Source organism: Adiantum capillus-veneris, chromosome 3 (genome assembly GCF_014529385.1).
Source record: "Adiantum capillus-veneris isolate H3 chromosome 3, ASM1452938v2, whole genome shotgun sequence".
Taxonomy (NCBI): Eukaryota; Viridiplantae; Streptophyta; class Polypodiopsida; order Polypodiales; family Pteridaceae; genus Adiantum; species Adiantum capillus-veneris.
In genome coordinates this window covers 168,785,315-168,806,754 of record NC_140933.1, presented here as the reverse complement: position 1 = coordinate 168,806,754, position 21,440 = coordinate 168,785,315, and the positions used below count along the sequence as shown (strand labels likewise).

Genomic DNA, 21,440 nt, shown 5'->3' with positions numbered 1-21,440 from the left:
TGTGAGGTCTTGGGTCTGAGAAAGGGGATAATTCAAGTTGTGTTTGTTAAGTGTTTTGCTTAGTGCATGAAGTTTCCATCTTCATTGCACTAGCTAGTCTTGAAGGAACACAAAGAATTGTATTGTACAATGTCTCTCTTGATGGGAGAAACCATAATACAAAGCCTTTTGGAGGGGGGACCGGCTCCATGAAAATCTGGTCCTCAACTGTTGTCAATAGCTTAATTGCTCTCTCTTTTGAAAGTATTGTCGATGCTATCTAACTAGGTGTTATGCTTTTTGTTGCTCTCTCCACCCAAGCACTCTTGTAATTCTCATTAGGAATCTACTCTAATGAAATGCCCACTATGTTCATGCTGATTTCCGCTACACATAAGTTATTAGGCCATTAAATGTTACAAGTACAACACCTTAAAACTTTTCAAAATCTTTAATAAAATATCCATTATATAAACGATTAAAGTTACAAGCCAATTCACTTAGACAAGATAATTTCGTCTGTAGCCTAATCTTTGTAAACAAGCATAGTGGCCTCCATCCGCCTTCCAATCTATTCAACCAAAAAATGGGCAATCAAAATACAAATACCCACAAAAAATAAGAAAAGGTAGCTAAGCAAGCACAAAGCAGACCTTGCGTTGTTCCAGTTTGAAACTTGCATTGCCGACATCCTCGAATCCCATTATGACAAAGTGTTCCCGAAGATTGGCAAGAGTCCAATGCGGATTCACTACAACCACCTCCACCTCATTGTTGGGCATGCGGACATGAATTTCGAAGGATTGAACCTCTTCGGCTGTCAGCTGCAAGGATATCCATTTGCCACGTTTGTGCATCCACCTCTCATAGCTAAACCGTGCATACAAGGTGCACCTTGCTTTCAAATACCGAAGGCAAAGGTGTGTGGGGGACACATTGCACTTATAACGGTCACCATCATGCAAACCGTCAACATAGCCCCAATTGACACCTAGAATGGTGTCCATTGCATCTATGTCAACTTCTTTGCAAAAAAACATTGTTGGTGTTTCTACAATCGGCAGAGAGCGGAATGCATGCACAAACAAATGAATGGGACAATGCCAACTGAGACCCACCGATCTAGTTGCCTTACCAAACTTTAGGGACCCTTGGAAATCTTGCAGCACCTTGTGCTTGAAAGAAAGCAAAGCCCAATGATCTGGAGTTGGCCATTTTGCACTCTGCAATGAGGGTGTCTCCACGGCTTCTAACCTACCATAGCTTTGGCTTGACTTCAGCACCACGTACTTGTGGGAGTACATGAATATTCACTACTCGGTAAGTTTTTTCGATGAGACATTAGGAAACATAAGCTCCCCAATGTGAGCATGCACAACCATGAACGTGCCTGAGAGGCACTCAAGCGGCTGCTCCTCAACTAAGCTGGATGGAAAAACATCTTTACAAATGCCCTTAGTTAAACATAATGATGGCATAAACGTAAACATGACATATGCATGGGATAGCTAAACCATGAAAACTTACAATGAGGTGCAAATTGAGTTGAAGCTCTCTTGAGGTGGATCTTAGCTGCAGTGTAGACGTGTTGCACGATGGCCACCATTCCGGACTTGGTTTCTTTGAATGCCAATAGCCGGCCCTTCCAATGACGTTCCAATACGCCTCGACACCGTACGCGATGAGGTCCAGTACGTGACGGTTGCATGTAGACCCATGCACCCTTCTTGAATACTTGTGGGATCCATATCCCCTCTGAATCTTTTGTGTTGTGAAACACAATCTCCTCTATCTATGGTTTGGGCCGTCTATGCGTGGACATGCTTGGGAAGTTGGGCTTAGGAAGGGGTTTGAAAGAGTTGGGTACTGTGGAGAGAGAATGAGGAGTTGAGGGGAGGGTGAGGTGAGCTGCCTATGGTGGCTATGGTGGCTTTGACAGTAGAGATAGAGAAAGAGGGGAGGAGTGAGAGGTAGAGAGGATAGTGGAGCTGTGGGCTATGAAGTGTGGGACTGTAGAGGGTTGATGGAGGTGTGAGAGAAGGGGGAGCTATGGAGAGAGAGGAAGAGAGTGGTGGAAAGCTTTTGGCTATGGCTGCCTTGACTGTAGAGAGAGAATGGGAGGAGGGAGAAGAGGGAGAGTGTGGGAGAGAAAAGTAGTGAGGGAGAGAGAGAAAAGTGGATTTTGGGGGAAAATTGACTTTTTAAAGTTAGTTTATGTTTTGGGGCAGTTTTGGAGGCAAATGGGTCAACTTTGGAACTTTTTAAAAAAATTCAATTTTTAGGGTTTTTAAGCATGCCCGTTTTTTTTTGGGGGGTCCCTCCCTCTTTTATGACACCTCTCTCCTCCTATTTACACCCCCCCCCCCCCCCCCTAGCCTACCTCCCACCTCTCTCTAAGAACCAAGCATTGAAGAGGGAGACAATTAGGCTGCACCCCTACCATTCCTCCCCCTCTAGGTGATATCCCAAGAGCCTTCTCATTGGTTCTCCCTTAAGCCTTCACTAATCAAAAAGGCCCAAGGAGAGTCCATATTTTTCCTAATGGTCTTCCCATCACATTCAGTCAAAGAGTATAAGACTAGCCAGGCATTTCCAATTATGAAAACCGTCGGCCAACATTGGGTGGGCATTGGCGTACATACCGGCCAGGGTAATGCAGTAGGCATCAAATTTGGCATACATATCAATTAAAGATTGCTATCCTAAGCACTTATTCTCTGTATTCAAAACCCTTATTGCTGCTCAAAACTCCCTGATGGAACACCGACTGAGCGGATCAGAGGCTAGTGCGGAACCGGCCCCCAGGGAAACTTAAATGGCCAGTATCTTGGCAACTGGAACTCCTGATCTGAAAAGACCAACGCGCTCCACAAAGTGAGCACTTTAGGCCTATGCATTCATTTCATCGCTATCACCTCAACTACAGATGCCCAATCTAGTACAGATCTGCAATCAAGTCAAACTTCAATATGCCATAACTTCTTCACTGTAGCTCCTATCGAGGAGCCGTAAAGACAGGCCGGTAGAGCACTTCAAGGACTACAGTTCTAGATCATAAACTCACATCTGTGCTCACTTCAATAATAATCATTTTTGGCATCATTAAGGCATCTTTTGGCCCTTTTAAGCCGCATCTGGCATACATTAATCGTTAAACTTGGCTTGTTAATAAGCCCTCATCACTGACCATTAATCAAGTAGGCTTCAAAGAAGCTTAGATTGCATTTCTCTGCTCTTTTTCTTATCATGGAAGCGGAGCTGCACGACATCCACCCCCTCTGAACCTGCATAGCCTCCGGTTTGTGCCAACAGCACTTCAATATACATCTGCTTTAAGTACCTTAATCTCTTTCCATCATCAGACTCACATTATGAAAAACGAAATAAGGCTTATACCCTACCATCAATTTTCTAGCTTAATCATTAGATAGCTGTCCATCAAAAATCTCTGAACTGTGTCTGCCGTATCTTCAGAGTATTCAATTATGGATAACCTATTTAGTGACCTTGCCAGACTCAAGTGCTCCAGTTAATGATGCACACGGCTTGACCATTAAGCTCTCTTTAAGGAACCCTGTCAAGCTCAAGTATGCCTTACTCTGTCTGCACACGGAATGGCTGCCAAGTCCTTTACTTCAAGTTCTGTTAGCAGAACCAACTCAAAAGATGTGAAGATACTTCATCAATTGTCCAAAGAAGTCCACTGGAAGCCAACCATGTTATCTTATTGAATGCATAACCAAACACTCTTCTAACTTAGCATAATCTAGAAAACAAAATCTTGTACCATGCAACCTGCTACGACAGATAACTGGTACTCTTCAAATCTGCAACAACTGGCACTTTAGTAGCCCCCGGGATCAAACGGGAAACCAATGATTTGCACCACTGTGAATATTCCTTTAAAAAAATTTTGCACTATCCTCCAGGATCATAGGGAATATACAAGAATTTCCAATCATTACAGCATAAACATAGATTAACCCATAAATCTTCATACAAACCGCCTAGATCATATGGCATATAAAGTCACCGACAGCAATCATAGCTAGCATGATAACCTCCTGGGTCATAAGGAATATATAGTAACTGCCAAGAATCATAACTAGCATGATAGCCTCCTGGGTGGTAAGGTAGTAGAAAATCATATTTCAAGTATATTGCATCTCCACAAACTTTCTCATAGCATAGGAACAAAAAGTCCCAAATTCCCATCATAGCAGAACCCAGAGGCAAAATGAATTCAATCACTACGGTTTCCAAAATATCAATCTGCATTTGTGAGTCATTGAATGCCATCACTTCATTTGATAACACAAATGCAGCATGGCTGCCTTCTCTAGTAGGCACAAACTCCTCTAGAGCCTCATCCAAAAGAAACATAAGCTCTTTATCATATGTTGTAGGATGTTCTTCACTACTCTTGTCACAAGGAACTCGAAATTCCTCTAGCGCATCATCAAGTAGATCCATAAGCTCCATATCTTCGTCCTTGGAAGAACCACCTAATCTGTGAGTATCATCACAGAAAACCTCATCGCATGTTTCGTACATAGACACAAATTGTTCTGGCAGCTCCACACTTCCATTCAAATATCTTTCCACTTCGATAGCACAAGTCTCACCATACATTACAAAGATAGCATCAATTTCTTTTTCCATAGAATCATCATAGCAAACCCTGTAACCTGTAGCAGTTATAGACTGATCATCATCCATCACCCCTCTGAATATGCATCTCCATAATCATAATCCTTGTATTGATTCACATCAAATACATATGGTTGATCATCAAATACATCTACATCATCGCGCCAGTGTCCTGAAATGCAGCCATAGACATGAAACCCTCTTGTATAGCATCATCCAAAACAATTGCTTTTGCATGTAATGCTGCATAAGCATTCTCTTCATGGTCTACACCCAAAGAGCACTCCAAATGGGCATCTACATCACATATTGACTTTGACAAACATGTTTCTTGATCTTTGCTAGCAACTATGCTTGTATGCAAACCATGTACTAGATCTGAGAAACCTGCTTCCTCATTTATGTCACTTTGAGAGGATATGACTGCATGCTTAGCATCCATAGAGTCATATCTGCTTTGGAATAAAGAAGACAATCCCAATCGAGCATTAACAGTATCTACTATGAAATCATCATCTGCATGCAATAATGTCTCATCTTCCAAAAGACATGTATCGATAACAGCTTCTAGATTAGCATTTTCTTTGGCTTTACTTCTTGCAGAAATATGCTCCGAGAATTCATCATAGTTGAGGATCTGCATCTGATCCCCTTCACCTTTACTGAAGACAACCTTATTTCGTTCAGTAATCTCCTTTATTTCGCGATCTAGAATCCTTGAGCTTTCGTAAATAAATTCCTCTACAAAATACTCCCACTGTGTGGGATATTCTTCTGCCAGTTCTTGAACCTGCTTTTTAAAATCCGAGTTTACAACCTCCTCAAAAGCTGCAATCATCCGATCTTCTGGAACATTTCGGCTCTTCATCTCAGCTTCGTAACATGCAATAAAACCTTCTGGATCATATCCCTGAAAAACATAATACTGCTCATATACAGCATCAAGTGCTAGCTCTATAGCATCATCAATCTGCTTTTTTATCTACATGGATTTTGCTTCCTGTAGATACCCCTGAACCAATTCCATCATTTTTGGAAAATCTGTAAAACTGCCAGATTTTTATCAAATCCATTGGCACTGAAATCTTCAATAAACTACTTTAACTGTTCTGGCATCTCCATCTTTACCTCCCACCCCGGCTTGTTTCACGTCGGGTTCACCAAAGATGTCGGGGGATATGTGCTCGTTACGAGAGCCGGGCAGGCACCGGGCCTCTAGCTGTGGGAGGTGTGAAAAGGAGAGAACAATAGACAATGATAGCTCTGCCAATCACCGCAATCATCAAATTGAATATTACTTTGAGTACAATTTATCCTTAGCCAAGGCGGGCTGTTAACAGCGCCGTCACTTGGATCATCTGCTAACGAGGAGTTTAAGCTCCCGCTTTACAGTATGAACCGGGCCGTTAACGACACCGGGGCTTAACAATTATTTAATCAATCTCTAGTCGATGACGATGATGGTAACTCCCTCATGTCGCTTCATCTGCTTCGATTGCCCGTAGATTCTGCAATCTTCAATTCAGTTCATTGCCTCAATCATCAAGCTTCAATTATTATCAAATATTCCGCAGCTTCTGGCTCCTTATGCTTTGCATTGGCTTAATTGCCGCTCTCGCAGGCTTTGACTTCCTCCTGCTCTTCAATTGCTAGCCAAAACTTTATCCCTTGCTTGGTTGCCTCGACTTACTCCTTTGCTTGCCTCAACCAAGTTCGTCCTGTGCTTCTTCTGCTCCGACCGAGCTCACCTTCTCAAGCCTGCTTTTGATTACCTTAAGTTTCCCGCCTTAGTTGCTTCGAAAAAAATTCAATCTCCTTATCTATTTTTCTTCTCCTTGCTTTCTTCCTTGCTCGACGCCCTTCTCCATCTCCCTTTTCTTCTCAAGGGCAGAGAGAGATATGAGAGAGAGCGAGAGAGAGCCTTGCTTTGTATCACTGATACGAGAACGAGAGAGAGCGGGAGAGAGAAGCTTTTCCTTCTCCAAGCTTTTGCGGCTTTGCCTCCTCGCTTCCCCTTTCTTGGCTCGGAACTCCCCTCGTTTGCCTCGCTTGTGAATTCCTTTGTTAGTCGAGGATGAGCCAGAGCGAGAGAGAGGGAGCTTGCTTGCTTCGGACCTCCTTGCTCTCTCGACCTTGTTTTCCTCCTCCAGGGCTCTGGCTCCACCTCCCCCTCCTCCGTTGTCTCTTCCTTCGCTTATTGCCCTCTTTGCTTTCCTAAAAAAACAAGTCTCCAAAAAAAATTGCCCCCCACCACGCAGTCATGGCGCCATTGACTGACGTGGCGTGGGAGCGGCGTGGCGTGGGAGCGGCCCTGATGACATGGCAGATCTGGATGATGACCTGCTCAAATTCCACTTCTGCTGGTTTCGAAACTAAGTGCCATGGCGTGCTGATCTATTTTCGCTTCTTGCACGTCACGATCCGAGGATCGCCGCGCTCGCAATGAGCAAAAAGCTCCTCCATGCGCTGCCTGTTCGCAGCTTCCACGCCATCGCCTCCTTTTTCTGCTCTTATTTCACACTCACTTAACCCCTTTATTTGGGTGGCCAGCTTCTTTCCTTGGGCGGCCTTATTATGTGGTATCACATTTGGCATGCATAGCGACTCAAAGCATTGCCAAACAAATCAATCCCAAGCTAGGCGGCCATGGCCATTGTAAGGGCATCATATTTGAGCATACATATCTAGCAAAGCACTACCAAACACGGCATTTTTCAAGAGCAGTCCTTGACTAACTTTATCATCTTGAATTTCGATGCCCGTATCCACATTTCGTATAATCCTACATACCTTTAAGATGCAAGTATAGGTGATTGCATTTGACGTAAGGTCTTCCCATCACATTCAGTCAAAGAGTATCAGACTAGCCAGGCATTGCCAATTATGACTACCGCCGGCCAACATTGGGTGGGCATTGGTGTAGATACTGGCCAGGGTAATGCAGTAGGCATCAAATTTGACGTACATATCAATTAAAGCAGTGCTATCCTAAGCACTTATTCTCTGTATTCAAAACCCTTACTGCTGCTCAAAACTCCCTGACGGAACACCGACCGAGCGGATCAGAGGCTAGTGCGGAACCGGCCCCCGGGGAAACTTAAACGACCAGTATCTTGGCAACTCGAACTCTGATCACTGATCTGAAAAGACCGACGCGCTCCACAAAGTGAGCACTTCAGGCCCGTGCATTCATTTCATTTTTGTCACCTCAACTGCAGTTGCCCAATCCGGTACGGATCTGCAATCGACTGATCACTGATCTGAAAAGATCGACGCGCTCCACAAAGTGAGCACTTCAGGCCCGTGCATTCATTTCATTTTTGTCACCTCAACTGCAGTTGCCCAATCCGGTACGAATCTGCAATCGACTCAAACTTCAATATGCCATAACTTCTTCACTGTAGCTCCTATCGACGAGCCGTAAAGACAAGCCGGTAGAGCACTTCAAGCACTACAGTTCTACATCATAAACTCACATCTGTGCTCACTTCAATCATAATCATTTTTGGCATCTGTTGGCCCTTTTAAGCCTCATTTGGCATACATTAATCGTTAAACTTGGCCTGTTAATAAGCCCTCATCATTGACCATTAATCAAGTAGGCTTCAAAGAAGCTTAGCTTGCATTTCTCTGCTCTTTTTCTTATCCTAGAAGCGGAGCTGCACGACAGCGGGGCGAGGGAGGGGGGGGCGGGGGTAAGGGGATTCACGACCTCGGAAGTCCAACGCGAAATCCCGAGGCAGAGTAAACCTGGATGGCATGAAAATCGGGGTGAAATGAAACCCGGACATCACAAAAAATCAAGGCCCCGCCACTTGATTTTGAACTTAGGACTTCACAACCAAAGTTTTGTGACACATGGGCTAACCATCTCACCCGCGCGCACATCTCCCTTGTCCATTTTTATAACCCTTTAATGTAAGCCAACATGCATTGTTCGAGGTTAAGGGGTTTAATTTGTAGCCGGGTTTAGTTTTTGAGTTGACACTCACGACTGCGATCCCCCGAGCCTTCATGTGTGGTGGACTTCTCGACCCTTGCTATGTGTTACTTAGTCATGAGGAGCTCGTACTCTAAACCTAACGGCCTGCAAGTATGTTTATTATCTTTAAATCTGTACAAAATCAAGTTAAAAGAAAAAAAAAACATGATCGATCAGCACAGATAGATTAAAAAGGCAAACAAATTACAATAGTCAAGGAAGAATCCTATGAGATGGTTTGGACATCAGCGATCTGTAATATCCGTCAAGAGGAAACAATTGTCTTCTCAATCGAGTTGTTCCCTGCTATACGATTCAATGTCCCTGATGAACTAAAGCTGAGGGCTGCGCTTGTCACTTGCAAGATTGGCGGCATGACTTCTAGGTGGAACTAAATCACGAGCAAGGCAGACGTCACTGGGCCATGAGCATGCTACCTATTGCATGTGGAGCAAAAGGTGAAGTTTTTGTTTAGTGGCGTTGCTAATAAGCTTTTTAAGCTGGCCAAAGATACTTTAAAGACACCACATCGTTTGGAAAAATATATGTTTTCAATCAAACGGACGGATAATTGGAGCTCGGAAAAACCGTTTTTTAACCCCTCTTTACATGCGTGATTTCTTTTTGTGTTCATTTTCCCTGTTCAAAGAAGATGCTTAAATCACTAGTGCTTTCAAAAAGCAATAGAAATTTTATTGTCAATGGATAGTGTGCAAACCATCATCCATGCACCTCAATTGTGTTGGCATCTTGCAGACGTTAGAATGTCTCAAAATGAACATGCATAAAGTAAAATCGTAAAGCTTATCCTTTAAGAAACAGTCGAAGGGTAAACATTAGATCGTATCCCCTCCTTTTATGTAAAGGCTTAACCCAATTAGTACTCCAAAGTGCATTGTGTAGAGGTGCTTGGAGATGACTTGAGCGGTGGGATCGGCCACTTTCGTGCCAAGCGTTGATCTGAAAGCGCCTCTGGCCCTCAAATGGCCGGAAAAAGAAAAAATAGACAACCACCCCACCCCCCCCCCCCCCCCCCCCCCCCCCCTCCCTTCCCCCCGCCCCCACCCAAAAAACAAAGGACACACACACACACCCTCAAGACTAAGTGACACGGAGCATTTAAGAGGGGGGGGTGAGGGGATCAATGGACGGGAACTTCACACGCGATCGTCGAGGTGTTCTGGGCCGTAGATGGCTTATTAAAACTAAACCCGGCCAAGGGTCCCGTCCGGGTTTAGTTCGAGGCCGTCCAAGTTTATCGTTTATATCATTGTGTAAAATGGGAGTTCTTTCACATGTGCACGAACGGGCGACGTGGTTAGCCCATGCTTCCAAAAACATTGTGATGAGACGTCGTCGGTTCCAATCCCAGCCCCTCAACGGCGTCGCCATTTTTTGAGTGCACTCCTCCACCTCGAGATGCCCGCCGTCACCCTTCACCGTCGATCCCCTTACTCGCCCCCACATGCCCCCATGTGTCACTTAGTGTCGTGGCACACACACCGCCATGTGTCTTTCTTCAAAGTTCAGCCTACTAGCTTCAACCAAGGTGCCTCCATCGTACCTCCATGTACTCTCTTGCAATGGTACTATCAAGAAGGTGATTGCAGGAGGCAAGAGTTAAAGCTAAGTGGGAAAGGTGTTTTGCATTTTGAAACTTGAGTGTCATAGAACTAGTCCAACTTTTCAAAATTATGAGAAAAATGGGTGTTCATATTTGTAACGGTTTTTTGGCCTACCCAAAGGGCAGAATCCAAAGCGTTACCTTACCTTTTTATGTTAAGTAAAATTAATCTTGAATTAAGCTTGAATTTTAACCTTGGAAAATGGAGGAAGGTCTAGATAATGAATGTTTGTTTGAATGTCACTCGTGCTACATCATATTATTGAAGCGAACAAATACTCTCTCTCTCTCTCTCTCTCTCTCTCTCTCGTTGGTCTACCCAAACTTAAAGGTAGTCGCTTCATGCCCCAACCTCAAGGCTGGCACAACTCAAAGCTCCAAGGACCAACCCTGTATAACACCTCAAGGTCACGTCCTTTCTTGCTGTTGGTTTCTCCATTGCATCTAATCGTGTTGCCTACTCCATTGTTGTGCCTAACAACAAAATAGGAAACGGGATGCCAACATCCTTGGGTTCTCGTAACACTATCAAAGTCTCCATCTTGCGGGAAGTTAGAGATGCATGTCCTGGCCTATTATGGAAAAACTAGATTTCCCCATCAACAACCTCTCTAGTACTATTCCTTCTCATTCATCTCCTATAACTACCTTTGACACCTCAACTTGACTTGTGATAAGCTCTTCGAGAGCTTTGTAGCATAAGTTGTCACCAATTTCTACAGGTCGGAGAGCCTTTTCTTCTCACTTTCAATGGCTTCACATGCCCAGTCCTTGCAATGGCAATCACAAACTTTGAACACTTTGAAGGTTCTGGACTAAGCTCCAAACAAGCTGAGTGTCCCTATTCCATCACAATTGGGTGAAAACATAGAATGGTGTCTAAATACTTGGTGTCCATGGACACCAAGTATGATGCTATGGATGGCACCATAGCTGGGCTTTTAAGTCAATAATTTTTAAAAGAATATAGGTAAGATAACTGACTTCACGACTCCACTATTCGGATTGAAAGACATGGAGCGGTTAGCACGCGTGGACCTCTCCCTCTCTCTCCCTTTCTCTCTCTCTCTCAGATGGCCTCCAATGCCCATCTCCATCTCTCTCTCTCTCTCTCTCTCCTACTCTCCTGTTCAGAATATGGATGATGGAGACTCCCTTCCTCTTGCTTTGGTTCCAGCTCATACCTCCTCACAAGCAGCAATGGAGCTTCTTGAACTCAACAATGCAGCACAACTGGATTTCAGTTCACTATTACAATCAGGAAGTTTTGTACGACTTCATTAAATCTCCGATGATAGGCAACATGATACGCGATTTGTCCAGCATTGTTTTCTTCTTTGTGATCAGTGGCTTAAAGACCAGGGGCTAAATTTCAAGAAGCACTGGGTGTGGTCAGATGGTGCAGCCTCGCAATTCAAGGCTGCAAGGCCATTTTACTTTGTTGCTAGATATTACCAACTAACAGGTACAGAGATGACATGGAATTTTTTTGGCTCTGGCCATGGCAAGGGGGAGCATGATGGCGCTAGCGCTGTGATAAAGAGATCCCTTACACATGAACAACTCAAGAGTAATGGAGTTGTTCTTAGGCAAGCTGCAGACGTGGTTGCATTTTTTACGAGAACAATGTCCAATGCTGCATGTAGCTCTTATGCACAATCCACTACAGCAGGTCCTACTATAAACAGGAAATTTTGGCTAGTAAAAGAGACAGAAGTGGACAGGTCTAATCTATGGGGTTGTGAGAGAGTACCAGGATCTCGATCACTCCATTGCATTTCAGGCTTTTGTCGTCATGATCCTACTCAATTAAGGACCAGGCGGCTTTCTTAATTTTGTGATGCTTGCATGAAGGGCCATTGGAGGACTTGTTCCAGCAAATCATATGCAGGCAAGTGGACACATAATGCTACAGCCGGAGGCATAGAGAGCCCTGCAAAATACTAAAAAATAGCACATAGCAAGACCTAAACGACTAATCGACATACCTGGCAACCAAATAGACGCATAATCACGAACAGAGAGAGACAGAGAGCGAGAGAGAGTAATACGGCTCGTGCAGGCGCACCTCCTAGAGCGGAGTGCTACACCCGGCACGGTGAGGGAGGAAAGAAGAGAGGAGAGGTGAGAAGAAGAACGCAGACACTGGGTGCAATCTCCCCCCGTGCAAGAGTAACCATTTTCCTCTTGCACGTATTTGTTTTATAGATTTCTTGAATGGTCAAATTGGTTACAAACTGGCCGACCGGTCATAAATGGCCAAAGCTCATAAAAAAGCACTTGAATAATAAAATGTACATGATATAAAAATACATTTTCATAGGTCAAGCTGGGTCTAGTCTTTTCCACCTGTCAAATGCAATAAATAATAAAATGTCAATTCTATAACATACCTCTCCGTTGGAAAGCAACTGTCCTCAGTTGCGAAGATAAAAATCTACAAACAATACTTGTCAAAAAACAATGATTAGAAATCTGTATCGAATAGTAAAAAAATCATAAAATTAGACAACATTGCTTATGTCTGCCGTCATCCATATACTACCCATTCTAGTGTCCCATACCACTAGAACCCTAAATCGGCGAATCTACATTTGGTATTGTTTAAAATGTGTGACTATGTAGTTTGTTGTTGTGCTGCCTAGATCGATGAATCTGCACCAAGATGAGCGTTTACACACTGCCTAAATCGGCAGATCTGTGTGCACATGACCAATGGACTAGACAAGGCATAAAAACAAAACATTTTCCATTTATTTGACACCAAATGATAGTATGTTCCAGTAGCAAAGCACTTACAAACTGTCTCTCAATATCCCAGAGAACCCTAGCTCATATGAGGAGCTGCATAGCTAATGAATGATCATGTCAATAAAAATTTCATACAGTGCAAGTAGTATGGACAGAATATAACAATGAGTCATTTAAAGAGAAAAACTTGAATAAAAACCTCCAAAAATTTGTAATTTATGCAGTTTTCAATTATGTGTATGTGTGCATAACACTTAATAATATCAATTGATGAACGAACATTAATTCATGAAGGAGGCGTACGTGGATTCTAGAGGTTAAATGACAATAGGTTGCGAGTGATTAACACAAAGCATGACCCTTATGGACGTTGTTGATTATTTAAAATGCCAACAATGATGAATATAAACATGGAAATAAAATGCAAATACCTGCGGAACAACAATGCCAATGGTCCGTTAAAGTATGCTTTCAAGGGTAGTTATGATGAAGAGGTTCAACATAAATGTAAGTTGAGTAATAAATGTGATTAGAGCGGTACATATTCTTATACTTGACTTGGAGTAGGGTTTGAGCAAGCGAGAAATAGCTTTTGTCTATGGAAACACATCCTCATGGAATCTCTTATGCATGGAATTAAGATATGAAATGAGTTCTCAAAGACACAATGTACATGAGAAGTTTAAAATATTAAAAATAAAAACTTTACTTGTTTAAAGTCAAGTAAAACTACACTTTACTACTGAACTGTATAAAATATACCTTGTGTACATGCTGAGAGGTCACACACAACTGCATGCTCAGTGAAAAACCATCATGAAAATCATGGGATTAAAATTAATACTGAAAATGAGAATGGAAAAGGTTCAATAAGAGCCTGCCAGAAATTCTACAGAGGCTATCGGGGAGAGTAGAGAATTGTTTTACTTTTCTCACTGGATGTTAATACTGCCCCGTGGAAAGTGGGACTCAAGGGAAGTGGGAACAAGTATCCAAAGATAAAAGGAGTAGTAAGAGATATACATAGAGGGACAGGGTTCTAGTTTTGTTCTGAGTGTGAATATGTTCCCTCATGGAGTGAAATGTTACTTATGGAAAATGATGTTACCTACTCATGCAAAAATATAGATGTTATTGGAAGATGCAATTTCTAAGTCCACCTAGAGAAGGTATAAGGAAGTCTTTCAAGATGGCTACGAGTTTGCATATTTTGAAATTGCTTCGATTGTGTTTTGTTTTTGTTTTTGTTTTGGTAGTGTATACTAGCATTTGGTGATGCTCTACTATGCCGAATTGTGATAAAGATTTATGATAAGGAATTTTGTGCAATCGGTGTAGCTAGTAGAGAGGTGCAGGACTTTCTGATCTTCCAAAATCTGAGAAACAATCACCAACTCCTCATCCTTTGTGTACACTATTGAATGTAAATACATGATGATTGAGGATAATAATGCGACATGGGGGGGATATATAAATAAAACTAAAAATAATAATAATCAAATCCCTAGATCATTAGCAAATGACTACTGCAAGCTACAATGTGTATTTTCTTAACTCACCTCGTCGAGTAGTTAGTCACATCGCGATAAAGAAAAACACTTGGATGACTGTGAAGAGAGAGAGAGAGAGAGAGAGAGAGAGAGAGAGAGAGAGAGAGAGAGAGAGAGAGAGAGAGAGAGAGAGAGAGAGAGAGAGAGAGAGAGAGAGAGAGAGAGAGAGAGAGAGAGAGAACTTCTCGTGAAGGTTGATACAGAGAGTTGTAGAGCCCAAAGCCCTTTCTAGATGAGCTTCCAATTGTGTGTGGCATCTTAGAGCAGACTGGTACATATCTATAGTTGTAGTGCTGAAAGACCAGATAAACCAAAAGCGGCACCTGGCGGTATGTATACAAGAGAGAAAAATACTTGGAAGTTTTCAAGTGGGCATGAGAAAATTGTTGGCCTTTGCGCCAAAGTGTAGCTCTCCCCACTCTGCTAGACGAGCTTCTGGGCAAGGGTTTGAACAAGCACTCTAGATCGCTTGCCTGTAGTTTAGCCCAAGTACTGGTGTCGTGTGTTGAACTTGGCCTAATTAAGCTCCTCGTCTCCTTCAATAAGGCAAGAAGAGGGGATACTACCCCATACTACGATGCACCTCAAGCTCACATGCCGAGGAGCCATGGGCGGCACAAGAAGAGCCAGAGTCAGAAGCGTTAAGAAGAAGAGAGCGACTGAGGTCAGCCATTATCGTTTTCTTCGACTCTAAGTGAAAACGGGGATAACGTTGGAGATGCCATTTTAGGTTTGACTTCTGCTTCAAGTTTTGAAATGTGGGCTATGGGGTCTCCAAACTCGGCCTCCTGCGCATATGGCAGTGACTTGAGCCAAGCTACCACTTCAAAAGCTTCGGCCATGAGCTGCAACCTTAGTAGGCAGCATGGATGGGGCTATTCGATGAGAAGAAATAGGGATGGAGTTAGCGGACAAAGGTCAGCAGTGTTCCAATCCAGCTTACGAAACTGTCCGCCACACTCTTTTGCTCCTGTGTGTGTGTGTGTGTTGGAGATGCTTGGACCCACAGCTGCCATGCTTGGGGTAGGTTGGGTGTGTGTTGCAGCCATGCAACAAAGTGTTACTGGCCAGAGGTGTATGTTTGATCAAAGGATGGTAGACAGAGAATATTTTAACGACGCGTCACATGGGGTAGGCAAAGTAGACCAACTTGCAATTGTCGAGGTCCGCTCTGTATTGCATGGCGCTGCAATGCTAAGGTCTCTGATGTGAGGTCCGTTGCGTCGCGTGCAGCCACTATGAGCTCGAGACGCATGACGCCATGCAGGCAACTGTGTGTGTGTGTGTGTGTGTGTTGTGGTTGGGTGCAGGCATGCATAGCATGCTTCTCCCGATCTAGAGGCGGGTGGTTGTGAATGCCATGCAGCCGAGGGAGAGTTGTGGACCTTGGTGGCTGAAGAGAAAGAGAAATACTATTTTCCGCTACTGCTCACAAGTGCGAAAAGGTAAGTTGGTGGGTGGTTCAGTGTGTCTATAGCCGTGCAAATGAGGGGCAGAGGAAGAGAGTGTGTGTGTTGTCAATGGTCGTGAGGTTGATATCTTGTGTTGACTACTGGAAGCGACAGATAACGAGAGTGTGCCCGCATGGTAGTACTGTGTGTGTGTGTGTGTGTGTGTGTGCGCGTAGCCATCGGTGTGGCACCAACTAAAGAGAGAGAGTGAGAGTTGATGGTGCTTGTAGAGAGGGTTGGTTGTTGGCCATGCAAGAGAGCGTTTAATTGGCTATAGGCACCTATGTGTGTGGCATGGGATTAAAGAAAAGGTGGCACCCACACAGCAGTGTGCTTACGTGTATTTAACTACAGCTTCAGCATGGCCGGCAAAGAGAGGGAGTCAGGTGGCTACCGACTGGAGAGAGAGAGAGAGAGAGAGAGAGAGAGAGAGAGAGAGAGAGAGAGAGAGAGAGAGAGAGAGAGAGAGAGAGAGAGAGAGAGAGAGAGAGAGAGAGAGTGCAGTTCCGCCTACGCAACTAGAGGTGCAGGTTGAGCGTGGTCTTCTAGGAACAATTTTTTTGCATGCACGTCACTTGGGTGGGTGCAGATGAAGGTGAGGGAGCCAAACATGCAACGTAGAGAGGAAAAAGGGTAGTTGACCGTTGTAGCGACAAAGAGAGAGTGTCGGTTGGATGGTAGCGCCCTACTGCTGCTCGATGGTGTGCTCGATGGAAGTCTATTTCTTGGTCTTTGCAACTTATGTCGTCCAAGCCTCCATCCGCTCCTAGTGCTGCTACCATGGTCGTGATGATTTGTTCATTTATTTATTTTGAAAAATAATTACACCAGCATGGGGTCAATTCCCATTACCATCTCCCAATAGGGCCTCCTACTACCCTAAGCACAAAGTCTTGAGAGACTCCTTTGGCCATAGGTCTTGGGACAACTTAAAATTATCAAAGATTTTTCTGGATCTCCGATTCCTTGTTAAACAAAATTGCACCTAAGCGAACGGTGCTAAAGTCTCTCTGCTTCTTACTTCTTTCCTCATGCGGTTAAACCCGCTCTACTGCTCTATCTACCCTTGCATGGTTAGTGGCGCAAGACTATATAAGTCAGCCTTATGCAATTAACCCACAATTAGATAGTCTATTACTATGCTATTTCCTTATGGTCGGGGCTCAACCCTTCTCTCTTAACAAAATAAAGAATAATACATAATAGACATCATTCACCAATGCATTGAAATGCTCTTTTTGTGTTAACACAAATCAACAACTTGCACTTGTTATGTACAAAAACAAAGAAAATACTTATCATTGAGGTTTATTGTTTCCATAGCGTTGGTTATTGCAAGGCCGAGAACTTATCACCTTGCTCTGATACCACTGCTACAGCCGGAGGCATAGAGGGCCCTGCAAAATACTAAAAAATAGCACATAGCAAGACATAAACGACTAATCGACATACCTGACAACCAAATAGATGCATAATCACGAACAGAGAGAGACAGAGAGCGAGAGAGATTAATACGGCTCGTGCAGGCGCACCTCCTAGAGCGGAGTGCTACGCCCGGCACGGTGAGGGAGGAAAGAAGAGAGGAGAGGTGAGAAGAAGAACGCAGACACTGGGTGCAATCTCCCCCCGTGCAAGAGTGACCATTTCTCTCTTGCACGTATTTGTTTTATAGATTTCTTGAATGGTCAAATTGGTTACAAACTGGCTGGCTGGTCATAAATGGCCAAAGCTCATAAAAGAGCACTTGAATAATAAAATGTACATGATATACAAATACATTTTCATAGGCCAAGCGGGTCTAGTCTTTTCCACTTGTCAGCTGCAATAAATAATAAAATGTCAATTCTATAACACATAAGGCATTGAAACCACTCTCTGAGGTAGCAGAAGAGACTGAGGTACCAGAAGATGAAGCTGCAATGTTTGAGGGATCCCAGGATATGCTGAGATATCTCATTGAAGGTGATAACTTTGCAGTCAATGCAGATGCTGGCAATGCAGAAGGTGTAGAGTTCTTTCTTTTGAGATGTACAAAGAGAAAATGGATGACAGATTGCATCTTAAGAGATAAGTGGAAAAACAAATGTGATAAAAACACTTATGTTGTCACAGGGTGTTATTATCAACAGCAAGAGGGGGACCCAAATCACTACACTCTACTTGATGATAGGGGAGTTACTAACCTGTACTCTCACCTTGTTCGGGCAATCAAGTTTGACATGCCTTTGGTAGATGCTACCTCAAAGACATATTATTTATCTCCGGAACTACATGAAACCATTTACGATGCCATGCCCTATGAAGCAGCATGATACCTATTTAACAGGCTTATATTATGTTCTATATAGCCTCACCATTCAGTACCTCCTTACACATGTCCATTGTGCTATGTATCACATAGCACACAACCACACAGAGCACATAGCATAGAATCACACACATTTCAGATAATGAGGTTACTATTGTGAACATGTTGCACCTTGAAAAAATTTAGCCAAGATATTTGTCAAAAACGATTGGGAAGAAAACATTATCAAGAGCATCCCATTCACTTTCTTGATGAATCTCAGGTAAACATGTCTCATTCTTACAATCATTTCACTCTTATGAATAGCTACCCATTGGGTGTTATGGAGTTGTGTACATGCTACTATATGTGATATGTAGCTAAGTAATGTGTCAAGATAGTCCATTGTCTCTACCTAGGCTATTATGTGTGCTATATTGTACAAGTGTGTGTAATAATAGCCCAATGTCCCTGTCTATGCTATAAAAGGACTCTATTGTAGTAAGATAGCCCAATTTACCTGGTTAGCACATTGTTCCCTTGGTTAGTCAAGTGGATAGTCTCACCCGGCCCTAATGCTTATGCAAAGATGAACCAATTTGAAAATCCTTCGGACTGTGTGTCTGCTCGTGTCATCAACCACTATAGAAGTCAACGAGAAGTATGTAAGGAAGGTTGATTGTGGTTATGGAATCGTGTATACAGCATTTTGTGCACTGAATGTACTTGCGATTACTATACAAAAAACTGACCTGTTCAAAGTTCTCTAAACTTAATGATTGAATGATGTAATTTTATTTTGGTGATATGATGTAATTTTATTTTGCTGATATGATGTTGTTATACTCTGATAGAGTCCTGCTACATGGCACACATAATAGCATAGACAGGACCATCGGGCTATTATTACACATAGTTATGCTATATAGCACTCATACTACAAGAAATACTATGACATAATAGCATAGATAGGGAGATTGGCACTCAAAGCAAGTGCTAGATTGTCATGGGTCATGCAGCTCCATAGTGCAACTTGTGCTCTTTGTAGCAATGCATGCAAAAAGATTGATGCATTGGGCCTGAACACATATTCAAATTGCATCTTTCCTGTAGCATTTGGCGCAGTGACTACCTGATACCTTGATCTTGCCCAATCAGGAATACTGCTTCTCGCTATTCCTTTGTAGAAGGAGACCTTATACCTCCTTATGAGAAGCCCATTCACATCCAGTATGATGCATAAATTGTCCCTTCTCTTCTTGTCCTCAAAAGACGCAGGAGGCAGTGCAAAAATATGTACTGGCATTACCACAAGACACGGCCTCTCTTGCCTCTCATATTCATGTCCATTTTTGGCCTCTTTATCAGCATTCTTTGTACAAGCCGCTCGACCCATAGGGACCTCTGGACTTTTACCTTTGGTAATCCCAACAGTGGGATCTATACAAGACTTAGTTGTATCATGTGCAACTGCCTCTTTTGTGTCCACAGCAGCCATGAAATGTTCTCCCATTGCCTCTCCCGATTGAGCTGCTCAGTCAGTGGGCACCTCTGCGCCTTTCCCTGCCTCATTGTTTTGCTCTATACATGCCTCAGTTGTATTATGTGTATTTTCCTTTTTCATGTCCGTAGCAGCCACGAGAACTTCTCCCATTGCCTCTCCCAATTGAATTGCTATGTCGTATGCCTCAGCTGTGTCGGCAGAAGCCACGACATCACCGTTACCCACTGTTGAACCTATTCCAGGTACTCTCTTACTGAGGTCCTCCTCACCCAAGCCTCCCATATCTTCAACAGCGGCATTTGTACCCTTTGCCTCCTCTGCATCAACAATGTCATTAGCTGCATCACTTGGACAGACCACCTGGGCTTGAGCTGTGACATCACTTGCACCCACTGCCTCATGTGTTCCAGCTTCTCTCTCAATGAGGACCTCCTCACCCATGCCTCTGGTATCCTCAATAGTGGCATCTGTACCCGTAGGCACAACTGCATCAAGAAGGGCATCCATGACAGCATGAACAATACTTTCTGTTCCACCATCATTAACATTGCCATCAGCAGCAGCATCTGTGCTAGCATCAACTTCCATAGCATCCACAATGTCATTTGTGCAGGCATCAACTACCGTAGCATGAGCAATGGGATCTGTGCAGGCATCAACTGTGGTAGAATCATCAATGGCATCTGTGCCAGATTCAACAGTGGCATCTGTACCCATAGCCACAACTGCATCAAGAAGGGCATCTATGACAGCATGAACAATAGTTTTTGTTCCATCATCATTAACATTGCCATCAGCAGAGCATCATTTGTGCGAGCATCAACTTCCATAGCATCCACAATGTCATTTGTGCAGGCATCAACTACCGTAGCATGAGCAATGGGATCTGTGCAGGCATCAACTGTGGTAGAATCATCAATGGCATCTGTGCCAGATTCAACAGTGGCATCTGTACCCATAGCCACAACTGCATCAAGAAGGGCATCTATGACAGCATGAACAATAGTTTTTGTTCCATCATCATTAACATTGCCATCAGCAGAGCATCATTTGTGCGAGCATCAACTTCCATAGCATCCACAATGTCATTTGTGCAGGCATCAACTACCGTAGCATCAACAATGGCATCTGTGCAGGCATCAACTGTGGTAGCATCATCAATGGCATCTGTGCCAGATTCAACAGTGGCATCTGTACCCATAGCCACAACTGCATCAAGAAGGGCATCTATGATAGCATGAACAATACTTTCTGTTCCATCATCATTAACATTGCCATCAGCAGCAGAATCTGTGCGAGCATCAACTTCCATAGCATCCACAATGTCATTTGTGCAGGCCTCAGCTAGCGTAGCATCAGCAATGGTATCTGTGCAGGCATCGACTATCATAGCATCATCAATGGCATCTGTGCCAGATTCAACTGTGGTGGGGGTGGGTAATGTACCCTTTTCAAGTTTAGCACGGTCAACATCTGTATGCACATCATCATGCACAACCTGCACATCAACTGCATTAGGCACATTTGGAAAAAATTCAGCAGTACTAGTAGGTGTGCAGGGATCAACTGTATCAAAAGACTCTTTTTTTTTTGCCTGTAACCCCCCTGGAAGCTGTAGCACCCCCTCTTGGATTCTTCACAGGATAAGACTGAGCCAGTGAA

General features: G+C 43.5%; 1 pseudogene; it reads right to left on the bottom strand.

Annotated features, from left to right (window-relative positions):
- Positions 1-4,513: 4,513 nt before the first annotated feature.
- On the bottom strand, positions 4,514-5,071 carry LOC147462161 (uncharacterized; annotated as a pseudogene).
- Between the last annotated feature and the right edge of the window lie 16,369 nt (positions 5,072-21,440).